The sequence below is a fragment of the Pelophylax lessonae genome, assembly GCF_965119305.1.
Source record: "Pelophylax lessonae genome assembly, chromosome: 11".
Lineage (NCBI taxonomy): Eukaryota > Metazoa > Chordata > Amphibia > Anura > Ranidae > Pelophylax > Pelophylax lessonae.
The window spans coordinates 236,081,226-236,094,196 of record NC_138778.1 but is presented as its reverse complement, the minus strand read 5'-3'; the positions used below and the strand labels follow the sequence as shown (position 1 = coordinate 236,094,196).

Genomic DNA, 12,971 nt, shown 5'->3' with positions numbered 1-12,971 from the left:
CAACCTCATCAGTCTCCTGGACGACAATGACCCCCCCCCCCCCCCCGATTTAATTGATACTCTGGATTTGGACTCTCTCTTGATGACTCCCGCTCATACTTCCAGTAAGATATCCTCTCTAAAGAAGAAATCCGATATGTATCCCTCCCCCAGTCTAAATTCCAATCTATCAGCGTTTCTTAAACTAACAACTAAGGAAATTCAAGGTCTCAAACTAAAATCATTGAGGGACAAATTATCCCAAAAAGAAAGAAAAGCATTTGTAGATCTTTCTTCAATGAAAGACATCACTATTAAGGCATCAGACAAGGGAGGCAATACGGTCATCATGGATAACAGTCAATACGTACAGATGTGCATGGATATCTTGAATAATAGAGATTGGTACTCTCCAATCTCCTTGACTCGCGTAAAAAAATTGAATTTGGAATTCTATGAGATGTTGGATCTGGCCTATTTGGACAGGGTCATTCTTCAGCATTTATGGGAGTTTATGCGTACTCCGTTTCCTGTGCTCCCCACATTTTATGCACTCCCTAAAGTGCACAAGAATCCCAATCAACCTCCAGGTAGACCAATTATTTCAGGGAATGGCTCTCTACCTGAAAATCTTAGTCGGTTCGTAGACGAACAATTAAGACCTCATGTGATAAGCCTTCCTAGTTACATTCGTGACACTCCTCATCTTTTGCAAATTTTGGACGGTTTACCCACCACAGAAAATGCCATTTTGGTCTCAATTGATGTAGAGGCCCTATACTGTTCGATTCCCCATACTAAGGGCATTGAGGTTATTGACCGTTTCCTGTTCCAGAGGGATAAGTCTAAATGGAGGTTGAATGACTTCATCATTAAGGCCCTTAAATTTATCCTTACGCACAATGTCTTCTCTTTCAATAGCTCCCACTACCTCCAGGTACAGGGTGTGGCTATGAGGACATGCTGCGCACCCTCATATGCCAACCTGTACCTGGGGGAGTGGGAGCAGGGCTTCTTTTCGGCCAATTCATTTTTGCCCTTTTCCAGTTACACTTCCCTCTGTCACAGGTACATCGATGATGTGCTTGTGCTATGGGAGGGCCCAGTTGATGTTCTACAAAACTTCCTTGCGGCCTTAAATTCTAACACCTATAATTTGAAATTTACTATGAATTACTGTCACAACTCTATTACATTCCTAGACATTACCATCTGAAAGGGGACTAATGGTGAAGTCTCTACATCTCTATACAGGAAACCCACAGCAGGCAATAACGTTGTCCAATTTGCCAGTTTCCATCCAAAGCCCTTACTAAAATCTATTGCGTATAGCCAATACTTACGTACACGCAGAAATTGTTTGGATGACACCAACTTAAAAAAGAGGCTGACAATCTGCGTCTGAGGTTGTTGGCTAGGGGTTATTCCAAGACTTGCCTCAAGAAGGCGTACAAGAGAGCCATTATGCCATCTAGACACACGTTACTATATGGCCAAAAAAAAACCGTCCAAAGTGACACCATTAGGATTATTACCCATTTTAGCAACCAACACTCGCAAGTTAGAGGTATTATCACCAAGTATTGGCACTTACTTACCATGGACCCCTCTATTGGTCCTTTGGTACCACCTGCACCAGCAGTCACATACCGAAGAGCAAAATCTGTTTGTGACTATTTGGTGCACAGTGAATTCAAACCAGACAATAGAAGTGATCCTTGTAAACATCTCGGCACCTTCCGGTGCGGAGGATGTAACTATTGTCAATTCATGTGCACCGACAAAAAAGTACGACTTCCCAATGGCATTGTTTAAACATAGGCATTAGGCCAATTGTAAAACAATGGGAGTGGTATACCTACTGACCTGCGAGTGTGGTTGCTTCTACATAGGAAAAACCATCCAGGAATTTTGGAAAATGGCCTACCGCCATATCTTGAGCATGAAAACATGCAACCTAAAGGGGAATAGGTTTAAAAAAGCAAAAATAAACCCTGGGTGGCTAAACTCCAACGTAAAAACTAAAGAAGAGGCCTTCAAAAAATAAAAGACTGAGGGGTCATTGGCAGCATTCCAAGATTACAAAAAATGCAATCAGAAATGTAAAGGTGAAATCAAGGCGGCTAAAATAGAACACGAAAGGCACATAGCGGAAAAGAGTAAAAAAAACAAGAAATTCTTTAAGTATATACAGTAAATAGTAAGAAAATGAGGCCAGAACATATTGGTGCGGTGACGGTACTCACCGTCACTGGGAGAAAAAGACAGATGCTTAAGGGACACTGAGAATATGGTTTGGATAACTTAAAATGGGAGAGTAATATTTATCAACAACATCTCTCAAGAAATATGAAGATTTAATCCCACTTTACACCTTGAGACCTATAGACTGTTGCCATGAAGTCTGTGACTCCTGAAAAATCAAAGCAATGCTTAGATGTGTATTGAGATAATGTCTATTGTATTTCAGGGGCTCGAGGACGGACGTCTGCCACTTAATTGGCTCAAATTGACTGAATAATTGTCATCTGTTAGTTGCTGAGTGGAAATAGTATACTGTTTGTGTAGGTTGTTCTTTAGATATGTTAATTCTATTTCTGTATTCAATTTCATCTGCATATGAGGCAACCCCTGACCTAAAGGGGTAATTTGATCAGGAGGGGGATGTGCTGATGTGTGTATAAATTGAGTGTGAAACTGTTCAATAAATGAGAAGATTCCAGTACAAGCTGTCGGCTAGCTTTGTATGGGGCGGCTGGGAAAATCTGGGATTTAGGTTCACGACTGGGAGGAAGCCGTATACTGACGGAAGTCCACAAGTACAGTGTGGGTCAAAGTTCCATTACACTCCTAAATACTCAAAGCAATGCTTAGATGTGTATTTCATGTACTTCAATGTAGTCACTGGCAGGCTCTCCCTATTGTCTATCTATTGAGGTGTGATGTGGATTGTGTTACGTCTGTCTGTTCCATTGTTAAATGTTAATGACCTCACATTGTTTCTGTCCACATGGCTAGATAATTAGTTCAGGTTAATTCTATTTCTGTATACAATTTCATCTGCATATGATAATGTAATCAGGCAACCCCTGACCTGTGTGTGGTAATCTGATTAGGAGGGGGAGATCCATGCTGAATATAAACTCTGTGTGACTGTTCAATAAATTGAGATTCCATTACAAGCTAAGTTGTCGGCTAGCTTTGTATGGGGGCGGCTGGGAAAATCTGATATCTATGTTCATGACTGGGAGCTGTATACTGACGGAAGTCCACAAGTACAGTGTGGGTAGAGGTTCTGTTACATTGGTGACAAGCGGTGGGATGCTTCCTGCAGTCTGGAGCATCCAAACCTCCACTGGGATCCAAGGTTCAGATAGCAGAAGAGGAGAGGTACAAATATCAGCTGCCATAGAAGAGGAATTCGGAAGGAGGTTGCGAGAGATGCGGATACAACACAGGGGACCAGTGTCATAGAAGATGTAATCGGCTGGGAACTCTGGAAGGAAGCATTAGCCCGTGAGCAGCGATACCAGAGAAAAATCCTCTCCTCCATCCAGGAAAGGTACTGGTCGCAGTACGAAGTTTTAATGGTGTTTCTGGGGAGACAATCGCACAAGGAATGGAAAACTGAGTTAAGCAGGCTGGTCCAGGTGGAGATGCGGTTGGATGAGAGCTACAGAGCCCTCCACTGGTATGTAACCCAAGTGTGCCCATGGACAGCAGACGACAGCCCAATGGAAGGCTTTTGCTACAGCGGCCTGGGGCTGTTATTAGAGAGGCTGTCTGAAGACCCTGACTTTGGGAGCGATTTGGAGTGGAGTTTGAAGGAAATCTTAGAATACAGAGAACAGATGCTGAATGTCTTGGAAGTGCACTGGGCACTGGAAGATTTGGAATTTCTAGCCAATCAGGAATGGGAGCTGGAGATCGCCTACAGACAGCTGCTAGACTCTGCTCAGTGCTGGGCCTGGGCTCCCCTTGCCTGGGAATATCCAGAAGTAGCAGCTGACAGTCCAGAAATTCTGACTGAAGAATGGACAATGTGGCACAGTAATAGTGTGCTTTGCTCACCTGCACCCACGGTTTTGGATGCAGAGGTCTTATGGCGGATGCAGAAAGTGCTGACTCACCTTGACGAACCTGTGTCTGCACAGGACGAGCTTGGATGGAGGAATGCGTCTGTCCAGCCACTGGATAAAGGTATGGGAGAAGAGGAAGCCATCTTCATTCCCCAACCACGGATCACAGATTCAATTGACTTTTAATAGCAGGATGTTAAGGATGATAAATCACCCGCCAAAGTGTTGGCACTGGGCCCACGTGCCCCCAGCCCATGCCCTGGACTTTCAGCAATTCCAGAGGCTGGGGATTTAATAGACTTCTCTGCAGAGGAGGAACTTCCCAGTGAGCCTACAGCAGAAGAGCGGCATCCAGGTCTAGCGCTGCTGACCTCTGCCTGCAACAATTGGTGACCCAAGAAGATGTGTGCAAGGCCACTGACTTTTCAGTTTACTTTGCTGCAGAACAGATGGCATCGGGGCCTAACATCACTGAGCTCTGCCCAACACCAACTTCAGCTTCAGCCTCCTTGAGAGAAGAGGCCCAGGATGAGAAGGTGGTGATGACTCCCCAACAGCAGCTGCACAGTTCGGAGAAGAAGGCGGTCATCCTTCCTCCCCAGCGAAAGATCCACAGTCTGGGAGCGGAGGAAGCCGGTCTCCCTCCCCAGCAGTTAGTCAGAGTGGATTATGTGGAGTCTCCAGCAGAAGTGCTGGCAACAGAGCAGAGTGCTACCAGCCTCTGCCCAGCACCCGCAACAGCTACAGAGTTCCAGGAAGCTGGGGAAATCGGCCCCTCATCCCAGCAACAAGCTGATGAAGTGAAGCTTCTACACCCAGCTGAAGCGCTGGCAGCCGGACAGAGAGTCATCGACCTCTGTCTTCCCTCCCCAGCCAGGATCTGTACATCTGGGAGACAGTACCAGAGAAAGGTTGTCCCAACCACCAGATGAGGGTAAGGAAGATGGAGCAGCTGACTCCCCTTCCCAGCAGCAGAGGGCGCCCCAGAATGATGACACCAACCCAGCAGAAGAGCTGGCAACAGAGCAGAGTGTGGCTGGCCTCTGCCCTCAACTAACAAAGGATGGATTTCCTGTTGTAGTGGATGGGACTGCGGTCTTCACTTGTATGCCCCAGGGATGCTGGACAGTCGGCCCAGATCCCCAACAGCATGAGGGAGTGAGCCCAGCCACCCTGTCTTCTCTCCAGCAGCTGAAAGGACTCCCGGGAGAAAGGTCAGTCCAGGCTTCTCCCCTGCAGCGGGTATGTTCTACGAGAGAGGCAGAGGTTGGCGGGGTGAGTAGCGCTGTTTTCTGGACAATTTGTTTGGGGTACTGGGTGGGTGCAGACATTGGGGGGCCTGTGGAACACAGCCTACCTTAGAGAGGTTGGGCAATCCCCCTCTCAGCCCCCTAGGCCCCTCTTATGTGTAAGTCCCCCTGTGTCTATTAGGGACACAGGGTGACCAAGAAGCCCAGACTGGCCGGCCCAAACCAGACTTCCACAGACTGATCGGCTATGAGAGCTCCATGCGTCCTGCCGGGACAAACTTACAAACTATGTGGAACTTTGTCAAGGAAGCTGCCATGATGGATTGACTCTTTGGGACTTGTTACCCGACTAACTCAGGCACAGACCGATTGGAGGTCTGGTACCTGGTTAGTCTACCTTTGGGGGGGGGGGGGGATATGTGACGGCACTCACCATCACTGGGAGTGACAGACAGATACTTAATGGACACTGAGAAATGGTTTGGATTGAAGTGGGACAGTAATATTTGTCAGCCATGTATCTCCAGAAATATATGAGGACTTCTCCTGGCCTGATTGATTATGAACATGAAAGAGTTAATCACATTGGCCTCTGTTCCATGTTCTTCAATGTCAGAGATGGACAGTCTGTCACTGGTGGTCTCTTCCTACTGTCTGTGTATTGAGGTGTGATGTGGATTCTGTTAAGCCTGTCTGTCCCATTGTTAATTGTTAATGAACTCAAATATTGTTTCTGTCCAGATGGCTAGATAATTAGTTCAGGTTAATTCTATTTCTGTATACAATTTCATCTGCATATGATAATGTAATCAGGCAACCCCTGACTTGTGTGTGGTAATCTGATCAGGAGGGGGAGGTCCATGCTGTATATACATTCTGTGTGACTGTTCAATAAAGGAGAAGGTTCCAGAACAAGCTAAGTTGTCGGCTAGCTTTGTATGGGGGGCGGCTGGAAAATCTGATATCTATGTTCAGACTGGAGGAAGCCGTATACTGAGGGAAGTCCACAAACACAGTGTGGGTCACGGTTCTGTTACATAGGGGTGCGTGGGGATGAGGGATGTTGGGGGGGGGTATGATGGGTGAGGGAGGGTGAGAGAGGGGTGTGGGGGGGTGAGGGGTATGATGGGTGAGGCAGGGGTGAGAGAGGGGTGTGGGGGGGTGAGGGGTATGATGGGTGAGGGAGGGTGAGAGAGGGGTGTGGGGGGGTGAGGGGTATGATGGGTGAGGCAGGGGTGAGAGAGGGGTGTGGGGGGGTGAGGGGTATGATGGGTGAGGGAGGGTGAGAGAGGGGTGTGGGGGGGTGAGGGGTATGATGGGTGAGGCAGGGGTGAGAGAGGGGTGTGGGGGGGTGAGGGGTATGATGGGTGAGGGAGGGTGAGAGAGGGGTGTGGGGGGGTGAGGGGTATGATGGGTGAGGGAGGGTGAGAGAGGGGTGTGGGGGGGGTGAGGGATATGATGGGTGAGGGGGGTGAGAGAGGGGTGTGGGGGGAGGGGGTGTGTGGGGGGGTGGTGAGAGAGGGGTGTGTGTGGGGGGGGTGAGGGGTGAGGGGGGTGAGAGAGGGGTGTGGGGGGTGAGGGGTATGATGGGTGAGAGAGGGGTATGATGGGTGAGGGGGGTGAGAGAGGGGTGTGGGGGTGAGGGGTATGATGGGCAAGGGGGGGGTGAGACAGGGGTGGGGGGAGGGGTATGATGGGTGAGTGGGAGGAGTGTGGGGGAGGGGGACATGGTCTGCTCTGTATACAGATCTCTGTATATTGGGGAGGTAATAGTGTGGCTCGGTGTGGGGGGGGGAGGGGTATGATGGGTGAGGGGGGGGGTGGGGGTGTGGCTCGGTGTGGGGGGGGGGCGGCTCCTCCACATTTGGAAGTCATTAGAGTTGAGTTGATCACATGACTCCCAACAACTCTCACCTCCCCCCATACTGCAGCCAGCAATGTATCCAGCAGGTGGCAGCAGAGATCTCCTCTCCTCATTCCCCGATTTACAAATATCCGACCAATCACACAGAGAGGAGAGGAGATATGGCGAAAGGGGGAGGGGTTCGGGGATGGGGAGGGATTTCGAGTCAGAGGAGGGCGGGACTTATGTATATCCGGATTTCCCTCTCGGAATAAACCCACCAATCATCTCCGCCTCTTTCTCACCCAATAGAGAATGAGCTCTCCGCCTCGTCCAATCAGCGCCGTTTACAGTGAGAGTGAGGCGTGAAACACAAGCAGCGCTCCCAGGCGGAGGAATGGAGCGCCGAGCCGGAAGTGATCGCTGATTGGAGAGCAACTCGCTGCGTCTGAGGGAGCCGCGGAGACACCGAGCGGCCCGGGGACATGAACCACCGAGCGGGTGAGTCACCCTAATGTGGGCGTGTCCACACCTTCCGCCCGCCTCTCCGACTACTCCTCCAACATAACACCCAGATATCACCCCAATACTATCCCTTCCCCCAATATAACACCCCATAACCTTTCCTGACACCCCAATACTATCCCTTCCCCCAATATAACACCCCATAACATTCCCTGACACCCCAATACTATCCCTTCCCCCAATATAACACCCCATAACCATCCCTGACACCCCAATACTATCCCTTCCCCCAATATAACACCCCATAACCTTCCCTGACACCCCAATACTATCCCTTCCCCCAATATAACACCCCATAACCATCCCTGACACCCCAATACTATCCCCTCCCCCAATATAACACCCCAATACTATCCCTTCCCCCAATATAACACCCCATAACCATCCCTGACACCCCAATACTATCCCCTCCCCCAATATAACACCCCATAACCATCCCTGACACCCCAATACTATCCCCTCCCCCAATATAACACCCCATAACCACCCCTGACACCCCAATACTATCCCCTCCCCCAATATAACACCCCAATACTATCCCTTCCCCCAATATAACACCCCATAACCATCCCTGACACCCCAATACTATCCCCTCCCCCAATATAACACCCCATAACCATCCCTGACACCCCAATACTATCCCTTCCCCCAATATAACACCCCATAACCTTCCCTGACACCCCAATACTATCCCCTCCCCCAATATAACACCCCATAACCATCCCTGACACCCCAATACTATCCCCTCCCCCAATATAACACCCCATAACCATCCCTGACACCCCAATACTATCCCTTCCCCCAATATAACACCCCATAACCTTCCCTGACACCCCAATACTATCCCTTCCCCCAATATAACACCCCATAACCATCCCTGACACCCCAATACTATCCCTTCCCCCAATATAACACCCCATAACCTTTCCTGACACCCCAATACTATCCCCTCCCCCAATATAACACCCCATAACCATCCCTGACACCCCAATACTATCCCCTCCCCCAATATAACACCCCAATACTATCCCTTCCCCCAATATAACACCCCATAACCTTCCCTGACACCCCAATACTATCCCTTCCCCCAATATAACACCCCATAACCATCCCTGACACCCCAATACTATCCCCTCCCCCAATATAACACCCCAATACTATCCCTTCCCCCAATATAACACCCCATAACCATCCCTGACACCCCAATACTATCCCTTCCCCCAATATAACACCCCATAACCATCCCTGACACCCCAATACTATCCCCTCCCCCAATATAACACCCCAATACTATCCCTTCCCCCAATATAACACCCCATAACCTTCCCTGACACCCCAATACTATCCCCTCCCCCAATATAACACCCCATAACCATCCCTGACACCCCAATACTATCCCTTCCCCCAATATAACACCCCATAACCTTTCCTGACACCCCAATACTATCCCTTCCCCCAATATAACACCCCATAACCATCCCTGACACCCCAATACTATCCCTTCCCCCAATATAACACCCCATAACCATCCCTGACACCCCAATACTATCCCTTCCCCCAATATAACACCCCATAACCATCCCTGACACCCCAATACTATCCCTTCCCCCAATATAACACCCCATAACCTTCCCTGACACCCCAATACTATCCCCTCCCCCAATATAACACCCCATAACCATCCCTGACACCCCAATACTATCCCTTCCCCAATATAACACCCCATAACCATCCCTGACACCCCAATACTATCCCCTCCCCCAATATAACACCCCATAACCATCCCTGACACCCCAATACTATCCCCTCCCCCAATATAACACCCCATAACCATCCCTGACACCCCAATACTATCCCTTCCCCCAATATAACACCCCATAACCACCCCTGACACCCCAATACTATCCCTTCCCCCAATATAACACCCCATAACCATCCCTGACACCCCAATACTACCCCTCCCCCAATATAACACCCCATAACCACCCCTGACACCCCAATACTATCCCTTCCCCCAATATAACACCCCATAACCATCCCTGACACCCCAATACTATCCCTTCCCCCAATATAACACCCCATAACCATCCCTGACACCCCAATACTATCCCTTCCCCCAATATAACACCCCATAACCTTCCCTGACACCCCAATACTATCCCTTCCCCCAATATAACACCCCATAACCATCCCTGACACCCCAATACTATCCCCTCCCCCAATATAACACCCCATAACCATCCCTGACACCCCAATACTATCCCCTCCCCCAATATAACACCCCATAACCTTCCCTGACACCCCAATACTATCCCCTCCCCCAATATAACACCCCATAACCATCCCTAACACCCCAATACTACCCCTTCCCCAATATAACACCCCATAACCATCCCTGACACCCCAATACTATCCCCTCCCCCAATATAACACCCCATAACCATCCCTGACACCCCAATACTATCCCCTCCCCCAATATAACACCCCATAACCATCCCTGACACCCCAATACTATCCCCTCCCCCAATATAACACCCCAATACTATCCCTTCCCCCAATATAACACCCCATAACCATCCCTGACACCCCAATACTATCCCTTCCCCCAATATAACACCCCATAACCATCCCTGACACCCCATTACTATCCCTTCCCCCAATATAACACCCCATAACCATCCCTGACACCCCAATACTATCCCTTCCCCCAATATAACACCCCATAACCATCCCTGACACCCCAATACTATCCCCTCCCCCAATATAACACCCCATAACCATCCCTGACACCCCAATACTATCCCCTCCCCCAATATAACACCCCATAACCATCCCTGACACCCCAATACTATCCCTTCCCCCAATATAACACCCCATAACCTTCCCTGACACCCCAATACTATCCCCTCCCCCAATATAACACCCCAATACTATCCCTGACACCCCAATACTATCCCTTCCCCCAATATAACACCCCATAACCATCCCTGACACCCCAATACTATCCCCTCCCCCAATATAACACCCCATAACCATCCCTGACACCCCAATACTATCCCTTCCCCCAATATAACACCCCATAACCTTCCCTGACACCCCAATACTATCCCCTCCCCCAATATAACACCCCATAACCATCCCTGACACCCCAATACTATCCCCTCCCCCAATATAACACCCCATAACCATCCCTGACACCCCAATACTATCCCTTCCCCCAATATAACACCCCATAACCTTCCCTGACACCCCAATACTATCCCTTCCCCCAATATAACACCCCATAACCATCCCTGACACCCCAATACTATCCCTTCCCCCAATATAACACCCCATAACCTTTCCTGACACCCCAATACTATCCCTTCCCCCAATATAACACCCCATAACCATCCCTGACACCCCATTACTATCCCCTCCCCCAATATAACACCCCATAACCATCCCTGACACCCCAATACTATCCCTTCCCCCAATATAACACCCCATAACCATCCCTGACACCCCAATACTATCCCTTCCCCCAATATAACACCCCATAACCATCCCTGACACCCCAATACTATCCCTTCCCCCAATATAACACCCCATAACCATCCCTGACACCCCAATACTATCCCCTCCCCCAATATAACACCCCAATACTATCCCTTCCCCCAATATAACACCCCATAACCTTCCCTGACACCCCAATACTATCCCTTCCCCCAATATAACACCCCATAACCATCCCTGACACCCCAATACTATCCCCTCCCCCAATATAACACCCCAATACTATCCCTTCCCCCAATATAACACCCCATAACCATCCCTGACACCCCAATACTATCCCTTCCCCCAATATAACACCCCATAACCATCCCTGACACCCCAATACTATCCCCTCCCCCAATATAACACCCCAATACTATCCCTTCCCCCAATATAACACCCCATAACCTTCCCTGACACCCCAATACTATCCCCTCCCCCAATATAACACCCCATAACCATCCCTGACACCCCAATACTATCCCTTCCCCCAATATAACACCCCATAACCATCCCTGACACCCCAATACTATCCCTTCCCCCAATATAACACCCCATAACCATCCCTGACACCCCAATACTATCCCTTCCCCCAATATAACACCCCATAACCATCCCTGACACCCCAATACTATCCCTTCCCCCAATATAACACCCCATAACCATCCCTGACACCCCAATACTATCCCTTCCCCCAATATAACACCCCATAACCATCCCTGACACCCCAATACTATCCCTTCCCCCAATATAACACCCCATAACCATCCCTGACACCCCAATACTATCCCTTCCCCCAATATAACACCCCATAACCACCCCTGACACCCCAATACTATCCCTTCCCCCAATATAACACCCCATAACCACCCCTGACACCCCAATACTATCCCTTCCCCCAATATAACACCCCATAACCATCCCTGACACCCCATTACTATCCCCTCCCCCAATATAACACCCCATAACCATCCCTGACACCCCAATACTATCCCTTCCCCCAATATAACACCCCATAACCTTCCCTGACACCCCAATACTATCCCTTCCCCCAATATAACACCCCATAACCATCCCTGACACCCCAATACTATCCCTTCCCCCAATATAACACCCCATAACCATCCCTGACACCCCAATACTATCCCTTCCCCCAATATAACACCCCATAACCTTCCCTGACACCCCAATACTATCCCCTCCCCCAATATAACACCCCATAACCATCCCTGACACCCCAATACTATCCCTTCCCCCAATATAACACCCCATAACCATCCCTGACACCCCAATACTATCCCCTCCCCCAATATAACACCCCATAACCATCCCTGACACCCCAATACTATCCCTTCCCCCAATATAACACCCCATAACCATCCCTGACACCCCATTACTATCCCCTCCCCCAATATAACACCCCATAACCTTCCCTGACACCCCAATACTACCCCTCCCCCAATATAACACCCCATAACCACCCCTAACACCCCAATACTATCCCTTCCCCCAATATAACACCCCATAACCATCCCTGACACCCCAATACTATCCCTTCCCCCAATATAACACCCCATAACATTCCCTGACACCCCAATACTATCCCCTCCCCCAATATAACACCCCATAACCATCCCTGACACCCCAATACTATCCCCTCCCCCAATATAACACCCCATAACCTTCCCTGACACCCCAATACTATCCCCTCCCCCAATATAACACCCCATAACCATCCCTGACACCCCAATACTATCCCTT

General features: G+C 49.3%; 1 protein-coding gene across 2 annotated transcripts in view; it reads left to right on the top strand.

The window, feature by feature from the left end:
* Positions 1–7,610: 7,610 nt before the first annotated feature.
* TEX2 (testis expressed 2) overlaps positions 7,611–12,971 on the top strand; it is a 68,535-nt gene continuing 63,174 nt past the window's right edge. For both annotated transcript variants that reach the window (XM_082271686.1, XM_082271685.1), the window contains exon 1: positions 7,611–7,652. The gene's annotated coding sequence lies outside the window, so the exon portion shown is untranslated. The remainder of the gene's footprint in view (positions 7,653–12,971) is intronic.